This window comes from Lathamus discolor, chromosome 3 (genome assembly GCF_037157495.1).
Source record: "Lathamus discolor isolate bLatDis1 chromosome 3, bLatDis1.hap1, whole genome shotgun sequence".
Taxonomy (NCBI): Eukaryota; Metazoa; Chordata; class Aves; order Psittaciformes; family Psittacidae; genus Lathamus; species Lathamus discolor.
The window spans coordinates 82,071,322-82,084,153 of NC_088886.1; the positions used below are offsets into that span (position 1 = coordinate 82,071,322).

Consider the following 12,832-nt stretch of genomic DNA (forward strand, 5'->3'; position numbering starts at 1 on the left):
CATTATTTTTAGAACATATAAAGCACCTAATTTTCAACTTATGCTGATTTCTTGCAACTGCTACTAAGTGTAGAAAGTAGCTTTCCTTTCACAAAAAGAAAACCATGTGAAATTGTCAAAATACACGCCTCTTTTGCCCATGTGTCTACTGGAAGTACTGTGGCTCACTCTGCAACATGTAGCTACTGGTTACTTAATAAAAATTATCCTACCAGTATCATTTTATACCCAGACATCTTTAGCATGACATAAAATAAGGGCATCAAATGATTTTTTTATGACTGCATCTGGTAGCTAATGCTCCCTCTGAATACATCCTGAACTCTGGGAACAAGCTCTTTGCAATCAGTACAGCAAATTAATAATCACCATAGCTCCTCGTGATGAGGTTTAATTTCTGTCCCTAGTCAAATTCTCATCTAACTTTGACTGAAACAACAGTGAGTGGAGAACTGAGGAATAAATGACTCCATGAGATCTGAAGCTGATCTCTCAGGGCAACTGATTGCAGTGACATGAAGCCAGCCATGTCCTGTATTTGCACTGCTAACTTCAGTGCTGAACCGTGATTACACACTAGTTTTATGGCAGCTTTTAATAGAAAAAGGAAGATACAATTACACCTGTACTATGACTAGTGAGGTTACCTTTCTGTGTGCGTGTGTCTACAGAAGGGAGCCTCTGTGATGCTACCAGATTACTGTAGTTCACCAATAGTGCTCACTTCTGTCAACAGCAGGTGAGGACATGGTGAGGTGCAGATGGAACCTGCTCAGTCCATGGTGGAAACTTGCTGGAACGAACCAGCACCCATCTAACAGCCACAGGGTGTATTAAAGCAGCCTGAATCCAAGCAATCTCAAGTACAGCAATGGGTACAATAAACTAACATCTCTGTTCTGCTAATGAGGCCCTGTGCCCAAGCTGGTATACCCTACCTCTTAGTACGGGTTGTTAGCTTGGGCTCAGAGCCATACAAAAGCACCTACATGACCCCTGAGTACGGAGGTAGGTTGTACATGGCTGGCACAATGAGCAATTCAGAAACAGTGCTATCGAGATAATGCCAAATAAATAATTTATCGGGTTGTGCTAGTCAACAAGCAGAACATTCTGGGCCACCTCCTTTCATAGCTAACATTGGCATGTGAAGGTGTTCCAGCAGAAGAGGTAAGGCAATCCAGAGTGATGGAGAATTAATCCTGCAAGTGGACAGAGACTTTCTTCCCCAGTAACAGAGAGAAAATGGGAGATGATAGAAAAGAGGACTGTGTCCCTACTAAGAATGAAAGGAGTATTCAGAGCATAAAATGATACCCAGTTAGCAGGGTCAAGATCCACCTAAGGTGGATGTGTTCCTTTTTTCCACTGGGTAGACCCGTCAGAACTCGAGATTTCCACTTGACCTGCCAGAAGCATTCGGATGGATCATATTTGTTCTTCTCCATATGCATTTCTGTGTCTTACGGCCTTTTATGGCCCCATCATTCATTCTGGCAGAGTAAGAACCACCTAAATAGTGCATGAAATACTTTTTGATACCATTTTCACATGTTGTAAGGACCTCTGTCTGCATGCCAAGCAGCCTTTAAACATCCCAGGTCAGAGGCATCATCGGAAGGAACTGCTGCAATCCCAAATCTGTGACAGCACGCTGCTCTATAGAGAGAGATTCTATACACATTTGCATTAAATAAACTGTTATCTCTGACACAAGGAAACTGTTCAAATTTGTTCTTAGCAAACAACTACAGGAGCAAAGACTAACTGTTCAACAGAACTACTCTCCCAGAGACAGTGAAGTAAAGGGTATTTCCTAACTGTGCCTCCTGCACAAGCTTTTCTCTCTATACGTGTTAGAGATTCACAGTCTTGATCACTGGGTTCATGACAAATGCTTAAGTGAACAAAGCTAAAGCTACTTTGAAATCATACATTAGAAAATCCAGCTCTCTTCCGGTGCTCAGAGCAGATGAGGAACAACTCATTGAATAACAGAAATAAAACCCAGAGCATTACAGACTCACATGATTCTGGTTAACCTGAGTGCTTCAAGCCCAAGGGCCAAGAATACAACATACAGTAGTCTCACGCCTGTCACAGAGAATCACTTCCATACTGGCGTTTCCTCAGTTGTAGTAATTTACATTACATACCAGGTATGATTTAATGGAAGCATATACAGGAATGTGATAAAGACAAATAACCACATAAGCACATTTATTATTACCTGAGATCTTTCTTTTCCAAAGTAATTTGTTTCCAGAGTCTCTGTTAATTTTACAGTGTGAAAATATTAACAGACACACCACATTTATAGGAATAGTGTACTGTAAGACTGGACTGAAGTTTCTGATTCTGACTGAAGATGACATTCTAATGTAACATGAATGTAAATTTACATTCTGAAACTTAATCTTTTGGAAAGGCCCAGAATTCAGGAGACTTTCCCATTAATAAAGCAAATGTTTCCTTTCCCATCCTATAATAAGGGAGAGCAACTGTCAGTATTTGAAGTTCTTCCGTTTGGTCCAAAACTTTAAATTATGTATCTGAATTTCAACATCCATTGTTTAGTTCATGTAGAAATTAAAAAAGCCTTAGGTTTAAATACTCAGCAATACACCTCAGTACAATACTGCAGGCTGAAAATGGTCAGAAGTTGGAATCCAAAAGTGACACCAATCACACCTCTTTTCTCATCATTCTTCTATTTCAGAGAACTATCAAATGACTTAAGAAACTAAGGGCAAGCGTGGAGCTTAAGGTATTATCAGCACCATGGTTAAACTCGACAAGAGAATTTTAGGTAGCGTTCCAGAACAGATTTTGTCTGTTGGCGAGAAGAGACAGCTCCATCGCTAATGTTTCCAACCCACTTCTGAATGTCAGTGGCTAAAGGATTAATGTGTAAAAAATGCCACTTCATATATTTATGCTGCAAGCTCTACAGGCATAAACTACTAAAACAAACACTGCTCATTCGGTCTGATGCTTGGAATGTTCATGGTATTTCTGGAGTTCAACCCATAGTGTAGGAGCATGAAGTTATATAACATGGTAAATATTGGAAAGCCCTATTTAAAAACCCCACACTTCTATTGAGTTCAGAAAGAAAACACAACAAAATGTATGTTTCAGGCCAATGCTTTCACTGTTTTATTAACAGAACATCTTTATAAATGGTCATCTTAAAGAATTACTTATACAAAGTGGACAATTACCAGATAAAAAGTCCAATGTCTGAAACAAATGCAAAATAACCTGTATCTGCATAAGCAACATACTTTTTATTATGATTTAATAGCTTTGTTTCTCTCTTAACAGGCAGTATAGACTATATTTTCCTTCAATCCTCTCAAGCAAGTGAAAACCTCTGAATTATTTCTGCAGCTGGCAGGCTACGGTAGAGTATGCCCAGGTATGCATAAGAAAAACATCACTTCCTTACAAACCTTGCCTTCTGAATGCACCCTATTCACAAAATGTATTGCAACATTAAAACTGAAGATTTGGGGCTTAAACCGCAAGTCAGACGTGGAAATATTTGAAATCCTAAAATTGCTCTGGCTTTACTAGTTATATTGAAATCATCTTTGGCTGGTCGATTAGCATCAGTCTGGGAGCAGCAGCAGGTACATTACCTTGCTTAAAGCACCAAAATTACAGCTACGACCCACCCTCTCCCTAAAAATCAACTGAAATTAAACAGTGACCAAATTCTGTAGTAAAATAATTTAGTCTAATGTTATAAACTGAGGGGCTTCTGGTTTATTTTTATATTTGCCTGGATGGTGTGGAGAGCTTCTCAAATGAGAAAGATCTCTCATATGGCTGCCTGGCAGATCTACTCTGCAAAAGTATTCACCTCCAGAACAGAGAATAATTTACCTTGGTTCTCACGCTGGAGTTTTAAGACCTGCATTACCTGTGGGCCACACAGCTGTCTCCACTGAACAGATATGTGCCTTGCTGGCAATGGTGACAGTCAGACCTGACCCTGCGTAAGCAGTAGGAGCCCTTGATGAACCAGAAAGGGTCAGAGAAAGAAAGAGAACCTGTGTTTTGCATCAGTGTGTTGCACACAAAAGAATATCTCAATTTTGCTTTCTGCAACTACAGTCTGACAAGGATTTCTGTTGGCAGCACTGCCATGTTAAGCTCTGCTTTCCTCCAGATTCTCTCTCCAGATTCTCTCTTATTTTATATTTTTAGAGCTGTCTGTGAGGCTGTGCAGTAAATGGGACTGGGCAACCAATATGCACTACAGAGCAACCAGATTTTTATCCCAGACCAGTTCTCCAATCCAGTTCACATCACTGCCTCACAGGCAGCTGTACCAGTACTACTGGCACAGGTGCAGGAACAGGGAAGGTGGAACAGAGTCTACCCTGCTGCAACCAGGCCTGCCAGCGAAAGCAAAGTAGGTAAAATAATGAGTGTAAGTGTCGTAAGACTACAGGAAGTTAACACAGATGCTAAAGAGAAGAAAACATCTATACTCTGTAATTTGATATTATTGTTTTAGTGATGACTCTGCTTAAGAGTAGGAGGCTGGAAACAGGATGATTATTTTTTATATAGTCAACATTAGCTCACTGAGGATTGGGCAGAGACACGCATTTTTCAAACAGGCACATCACTGCCATAGCGGATGTTTGCAGCAGGTAACGTACTTCATCCTCTAGCCAGCCCAGGATAACGTGCACTGATTATACACACCGCATTAACCTTGAACTGCAACTTTCAGGCTAGCAGTTTCAGCCACAATTATTATTTTAAAATCAGGAAGACAGGGCAAGGCATCTATCAGTTTGCAGTAACTGAAACTACAGCGAGCTCACCACCCAGGTGCCTTGGGCCAACTGACAGGATCTACACCACTGTGTTGGATCTGGACCCTTTCTGGAGCTTCACATTTCAAGTTGGGCTTGGTTAAAGAAAAGTTATATATAATTCTCCCTATCTGACTGGGACCAAAGAGTTACAATGATCTGATCACTTTAGATGACTGAAACTTGCCTCTGATAAGGAGAAGCTAGCTCAACCACACCGGTGTCATGAGGCTTTCATAAAAGGGACTCTCCTCTTGGTTCTGGGGCTTTTTCCTTCAACTGAGGCTCTTACTGTGTTCCAGCTTTCCTAGCAGCAAAGACAAACTGATGAGGCTCTGATCACCATGGACAGAGCCTGACTCTTCCTTCTTTCACGATGAATCATGGATGTGCTGCAGTTCCCCAGGACGCGTCTACTGACCCAGCTCTCTGCTGCTGAAGAGATGTTGTGCACCCGCTTCCTTTCCCTACATCTCCTTGTGAATGTGCACCAGTGTTGGTGCTAACAGTATCTTAATCACCAACTGATTCAGCTCACTCACACAGAAGAAACTAACTTAGCAAAATAGGATGGTTTTCTCCTGGATTACTGATTTGAACTGCTTCATTAGATTTTACATACAATGAAAACTGCAGCTAGTGTAAGTGGTAGCTGAACACCACAGAACCAGGAGCAGGAGAATGAAAACTGCAGCTAGTGTAAGCGGTAGCTGACCACCACAGAACCAGGAGCAGGAGAGAAGGAAGGAGTAAGATGTCTGTCTCTTGAGAGCCACATGCAGTTTTATCAGCTCAGATGGAACCACAGTAAAAGACTTCTGCTGGTATTATATTGTGGCATTACTACACAATGCCCTTTTCCACATCTTGGTATCTCCCAGAACTTTCCTATCAGCACAAAGAGAAAATGTGGATGAGTTTCACAAAGAGGGGCAGGGGTCCTACTTCTGTAGCAATGCCCTAGGCTTTTATTCAAGAGAAAGCTCTCTATAACCTACAAAGACATAAATTTACAAACCCTGCTCACACTGCATGTCACTTGGAAGAATGGACAGGCACAGCGGAGTTTGAGTCTGGGCCAGCTGCATAGAACCAGAGGAAGAATCATCAGAAAAAGGCAAGAAAATAATGCTTCCCATCCATTACTCCACAGGGATAAAATATAAGCTAGATGAAAAGAGATTTTATATTTAAGCCTAGGAAAGGTGCAAGGGAAAGCAAAATCCTACTGATATTGGAACAGCAGTGGAAAACAAATTAGATTAAGGGCAGCATTGATCAGAAAAAATGCATGTGATATTGGAGCCAAAATATCACAGGAGTTGCAGGGTTGCTGGAGAGATGATTAAAGATATTGCAGCAAAGAGCTGCAGAGAACAGCAACAGGAGTTTAAAAGTCAGAACAAAACATGTGAGAACAGCACTGAGCAAGCGAATGTTATAGCTGTTAAAAGAACACCCAAAACCACACAAAAGGTGTTTAATCCAAGGAAATAAGTAGCACAACAAACAGTATGTATATGTGATATTAAAGTTTGTGAAGGGCTGCTGCTTGTGTTCATTTGCTCATATTTAGCACACGTAAAAACTTGAGCTTAGCTAAATGATGCAGGGCTGCAGCAGAAGAGCCACAACAGGATCTCTGCCATCCAGCTTAAGTTACAAGCACAGCAATAGTTGAAATTCGCATGTAGGTTGCATTTTCTCATTTAGCAACACTGCTGTTTGAGCTGCCCTCATCTTCCTGCTCCTTTCAGACCCACCCTTCCCTGCATATGCTGGTACAGATCATGTGCAGCCTGCAGCAATCAGGGAAGGGATGATCCAGGTGAAAAATAACCAGACTTCCCACCCCCCACCCTGACAGATCATTTCCCCAGTCAGCTCTACTATGCAGTAACCCAAACACTTGTGCCAGTGCAATGGAGAAGACACGAACAAACCATCAGACAAAGGATGCTTCAGCCAGTATTACTGTCAAAAACCTGTATGTGGAACTACGGTTTCAGTCCATCGGGCAGTAGATAAACTCTCAAAATTCCTGAAGTTTAGAAAAAGTTTCTGGCAAAAGAGAAAATACAACCCAGTTCTTTCAAATGCAGGGGAAAACCATTTTGTTGATAACCTCATTGACCAAACAAGCTATAACTGGAACAACACTTGGTGAATCAGATTTTTTACACATCACTTGAACTCTCCCCTCCAAAATGTGTGAGAACCTCAAGGGCAGACATTTATGTTTCCTGCATGAAGGTGGCTCCAAAATAGGTCATTATGAGGCTTCCTGCCGTTTTGTCTGAAGTAGCTAGTGTAGTCTTGTGTCAGAGACCAACTGAAAAGTAATGAAACCTTTTCACCTGCAGTACAACCAAGTCATCTAAAAGTTTTGCAGAATAAAACAGGTATCAGTGTTTTCATGCTGGGTGATGTACAAAGATCATTAACTGAAGATTGCTCAGGTTTTCATAACCACTATGAAGTCGGACTGCATGGATTGCAGATGAAGCAACGCAATTTTTGATTCAGAGTTAAATCACTGCCTTGTCATGAAACTTCAACTGTATGCAGGTAGGGCACCAGAGAGCGCAAACCAGACTCAGTAAGGTTGTTTCTGCAGACAAGGGTTGCTGTCGTGTCCCATGAAACTAACTTTAGTGTCAGCTAGCATGGCCTTCTCACTGCACAAAAGCCTTGAGAAGTGCAGCATGAGTAACTGATCCCCACTTGCTTCCAGAGATCCAAAAATAGAGGTGAGGTGTGAATATCCCATTTGTTTCAAAAGGGTGTCAACAGAAATTCCTAGTCAGGGCTTTATGTGCTATCAGAATCTGCACCTACAGAGCTGTAGCTGTACTCAGGCAAGAGGCTGTTTGCTTCTTACTGCAGCAGAACACCTACTTTCCAAAATAAGATCAGCTACTACAGAATATTTTATCTTTGACATCAGTACCAGCAATAGCTATGCTGGTGCAGGCATCCAGGAAAGACAGATTGATGACGTGACAGTCTAAATGAGAAGTTTCTGAATTCTCTGTATCAGAGAATATTCCCCCTTTTAGACCTTCGGGTTTTGGTTGGCTTTTTTCCCCACACAGGGTAGCAGAGACCCTTTTATATGTATATATATATACAAACACACACACACACATATATATATGTGTATGTACACACCAAAAGTATTGGAGGAAAAAAATAAAGAACAGATGCAGACCATTACTGCAGATCCAGACACAAAGCTGAGAGTACTAACCTAAGCATTTGATGTTCTATCAGTGAGATTAAAGAACTAAAAATTATTACACTTTTCTATACTGCATGCAAATTACTTCACTTTAGGTCACTTGTAATTGATGCTCAGCAAATACACAACCACGTCTCTGTCCCCTTTTCTCTCTGATCTGTGAGGATACAAAGCTGGTGACGAAATGCAGAGATCCATGTTAGAAAATATGGATCTGAGAGTCTTCCATTCTATTATAAAATAGAATGTTGTGTTTCTAAAGCTACAAAAAAAAGCAAGGATTTACTATTACACTTTAGTATTTAAGTGCATATTCCATCAAACAAAGAATGAATGAAATACACCAATGACTACATTCTCTTTAATCACTATCAACAACTATGTTACTTACTTAAGCCCACAGATGTCTGTTAATCAATTTCAACTTTAGAAACCCTCTTTTCATGTTGGTATTATTCAGAGTGATGCAGAGCACCTTTGGCCTTCATTTCAGAAGGAGTGGTGGAAGTGACAGAAATTCATGTACAAGGAAGGACAGGCGAATCACAAATACCCATGTTGAATAAAAGCTTATTTCAGTGAATTAACATTGTACTGTAATAAAACCCCATACTGATCCAGGCAAAGGAAGCAAGTAAAGTCTCAAAATGCCTGTATTCCGAAATAGTGTTTGGTGGTCACAATGGGACTAAACAGAGATATGCGATATCCCTAAATAAGTATCTAATCCTTTGTTTAATAGGAAACTTGTTTGTAACCCCACTAAAAGAATAAATCAGGACAAGTGTTATTCCAGAAGCAGATTATGTGCAGGCATTTCAACATTTAAGAGGGCAAAAATGTATTAAACCAAAAGCAACATGCTTTTGGGAAGAAAAGTCATATGATCTGTAAGAAAAAAATGCTATCCTTGTACACATTTGAAAGGTGTCACAATCTTTGGTTAGAAGAAGTTTTTAAAGACTGTTGCATCATTTTCACTTATTACTGTATATAAAAATGCAAATATCCGGGTTCTGAAAGCTGAAATGAAGTCAAAATAATGTCTTCTACACTAGGCAACAAAACAGGAAAAAAAGCCCCACAGCAGCAGCACGGCAAGGCTGGTGTAAGGTGGGAAAAAGGCAGCCGAGTTGACATCTGCGACTGAGGCAGCAATAGAGGTCAAATCCTGCTCGCTGTGCAGCACCTAAAAGTCTGTGGGAAACTGTCAAAAGCAAATCCCAAACCGAGATTTACCAGCCACGGCCAAGCTCAAGTTCACGTCGGGTTAAAAATACTAACAGGGAAGAAATAACGCAGCAAAAGGGAACCGTATCTCTGTTACGTGATCTGCGCATCGGGCTTAAAGCTCTCCCCTCCGATCTGTGCCCGGAGCGGAGCGCGGTGTTGGGTGTCCGAGCACCATTACCCCTTTCACAGCCTGCTGCAGACGGCCGTGCCCCACGCTGCAAATAAAGGCAAACCACCAGACCAAGCGCTGGCCCAGAGCTTCTGTGCACAGATTTTATTAAGAACTTCTCGTTACAGAGCGCAGGAGCACCCCACGTCCTCGTTTCCATCACGGCAAGAGTTTGTTTATTTATTTATACAGCGCACTCGGGTCACCGGGGAAGTGAAACTCTCCGGGCGCGGAGCGGGGGGCCGGCCCGGCAGGAGGGCTGCCCGCCTGCCCGGCCCGCCGCCGCCACGGCCGGCCCCGCGTCCCTGGAGCCCGGCGGGGCCGCGCCGGCCGGGAGGCCGTGCCCGGGGCCGCCGCCGGCCGAAGCGGGCAGCGCCGGGGGGAGGACGCGGGGCTTGCGGCGGGGAAGCAAGCCGGGGCGCACCCGGAGGGGCGGCGCGGGGAGGGGGGCGCGGGTGGGTGCGCGGCCGCTCCCCCCCTCGTCGTCTTCCTCCTCCGCCGCCTCCTCCAGGGGCCGGGGGGCGCGATCCCCCTTCCCCGCCGCGGGGAGCGCCGCTGCTGGCTGCCGCCAGAGTCGCTGCCGCCGCCCGGCTGTGGCGGCCGCCGCCGGGGCCGGCTCCCATCCGCCATTATCCTTTGTTCGCGGCACGGCGGCGGCGGGGATGTTGCAGGGCTCGGCTCCATCTTTAAAGCGGGCGCCCCTCCCGCGGGCGGTGCAAGGCCGGGCCCCCGCGTCCTGCCGCCCGGCGGCTCCCCTGGTCCCCGCCGGGCTCCATTTCCTTCCCTCCCCCCCGCCCCTGTTTGCTGGGCGCCTTCCTCCTCTTACCGGTTACCAGGCTGCTCCGTCACTGCTTTCGTTCGCGCCTAGGATCTCGCCGCAGTTTTATTCTCTCCCCCACGTAACACACCGCGTCAAACTACACCTCCGCCGCGTCACTCACACACACACAGGCGCTCCCAGCCCGGCGACAGGCAGGCAGCGGCCGACTGAGGAGCGCCAGCCAGGGAGCAAGCGCCGAGCGCGCCGCGGCCCGCACGGAAAACGCCGAGCGCTCACGGAAAACGCCGAGCGCCCAGCAGGCGGCGGGAACGGCCGAGCGCGCCGCCGGCCCCCGCGGAAAGAGCCGAGCGGCCGCGGAAACGAACGAAGCGCCCCGGAGCGGAGGCGGAAAGAGCCGAGCGGCCGCGGGAAGGCGCGAACGGCGCTTCCGCTCGGGGCAGCCCGCGCGGAAAGCACCGAGTGGGGTTCACCGGGGGGGGGGGGGTTGGGGGGGTGCCGGGGGAGGCGCGCGCACCCCTTCCCCCCCTCCCCCCCACCATGCCCGCCCCCACGCGCGCGCGGCCGAGGCAACCGGAAAGTGACGAGCGCTGACGGAAACTGCCGAGCTGCCCCTGCGGCGGGTGGGCGAGCGTGGGGCCTCGCAGACCCCGCAAAGGCGCCGGGAGCTCCGCTGACCCAGCGCGTCCCCACGGGCACACCGGCTCCTGCGGGAGCTGTTGGTCCCGGCCCCGCAGGGCTGCTCCCACCCCCATGGGATTCCCCGCATGGGTGCCCCACTGCCGGGCAGCCGTGCAGCCCACCTTCCTCAGACCCCCGGTTCTCAGCCTAAGGGCCAGCCACCCCTGCCTGCACAGGCACAGCATGGCGGGGTGAGGTGATGCGGCAGCGCCACGCTGCCCCTCGTCGGTGCCTGCCGCCTGCCTGGCGTCCCAGCCGTCCATTCCCCACATGGGGAAGTGCTCGGGTTGCTCCTCCGAGTCTTCCTCTGTTGCCTGGTTTTCACTCCAGGTTGTGACTCCCATCCTGCTCCTTACCCTCTTGCCAGCCCTGGCAGCCCAAAACCAGGCTCAGGGTGACTGCTGCTCTGGTGTCAGCAGGTATCCCCCGGAATCCCCTAGCCCCGAACAACTGTCCTCCACCCTTGCCGGAGGGACAAACCTGCTTTGGCAGAGGCACTGAAGCAGTAACCCCCCAGTTGGCAGAGCAGCTGTGGCCGAGGTGGCACTTTTCACCCATGGTGCCGGCGCTGTGCTTTGCCACTTCGCAGTGGGCAGAGATACGGGTTTGTGTCTTGTCAAAGAAGAGGAGCACCCGTGTGCTGTGGCTCACAACTGCCCCATCTCCAGTGCCAGTGTGATGTGTGTTGCTGCGGTTTTAAACACTGGATAGGTGAACTTTTCCTAGGAAAGGCCTTTCAAAGCATTGATGCCACCGTGGAGCAGGGAACGGGCCACTGGTGCTCCTGTCGAGTGAGTCCAGCCCTGTGTTCTCTGGTTCACACAGTTCAATGCACCCGTTGTACGCTCTGAAGAATTAACTGCTTGAACTACAACCTGATGGAAGCTACACATAGCCTTGAATAAACTCCTTTTCGTTTAACAAAACCTCAAGATGGCACTGCATAACAAGATTTGAAGCTCCAAATCTGATTCATTTTTGCAGGTGGCCTCACAGCCACCCAGTGAGACCCCACTGCGAGGCTGTAAGTGCTGCAGGCGCCACATCAGATGACGCGGGTGTGCACTTTAAATTAGCCTTGCTCTTGTTTTCTCAAGAAGGTCGAACTGATTTTGTTTATATTGAGTTTCATCTAACTCCATCCGAAATTGCAAGATACGGTGCAGAGAGTGATTGCAGGTTTACTTTGATTGTAATGATTACTGTTATTCTAAGATAAACTGAAAAAACACCTTTGGTATGGGGAAAAAAACCAGGCAGAACAATAAAGCAAGAACCGTGTTTCATTGACAACACACACCATGGCTTGGTCCTCGCCTCATTTCCTGCTTCTGCTGCACTTCTCCCTCTGTGCTGCCTGCAGACAGGAGTTCCAGGGTTGCAGCACAGCGCAGCCCCTTCCCTATGCCCACTTCTCACCCTCCACTCGTGGACCTGTGCTGTGCCTTTGGCTCATACCCCATCCTTCCTGCTAGGATATGAAAGATCAATCCACTAAATCAGGCTTTTACAGTTCCTGTCCTGAGCAGAATTTTCCTGCCATTTAAAGTTTGTGAGACAGGTGAGAAACCTAAAAGCAGTGTTTCTTATTTGGTCTATTCATGGGCAGTAAATGGAAACGCTTCTCACTCCAAATCACCGATATAGGTGTGAAAGGCTTGTCTCACCATCATGTCCTGCTCATTTCACTCTACTAGATACTGAGGTAGAGGGCTGGTTTCTGACTGTTTTCACGTTTGAACTCTAGCCCCGTTGCATAGAGTTTAAATATTTTAATGTGTATAATAAAGTATCTTCCCTGCATTTTTTACCATATATAAATTAAATCAAACTAGGTGATTAAAATGTTTTAATTCAGCTAAAACATGGACATTTTGTTGTGTGGATTTTAAAGT

General features: G+C 46.2%; 1 protein-coding gene across 1 annotated transcript in view; it reads right to left on the reverse strand.

Annotated features, from left to right (window-relative positions):
• CREB1 (cAMP responsive element binding protein 1) overlaps window positions 1-10,734 on the reverse strand; it is a 40,265-nt gene extending 29,531 nt beyond the window's left edge. Inside the window, exon 1 of the mRNA XM_065670102.1 lies at window positions 10,305-10,734. The gene's annotated coding sequence lies outside the window, so the exon portion shown is untranslated. The remainder of the gene's footprint in view (window positions 1-10,304) is intronic.
• Between the last annotated feature and the right edge of the window lie 2,098 nt (window positions 10,735-12,832).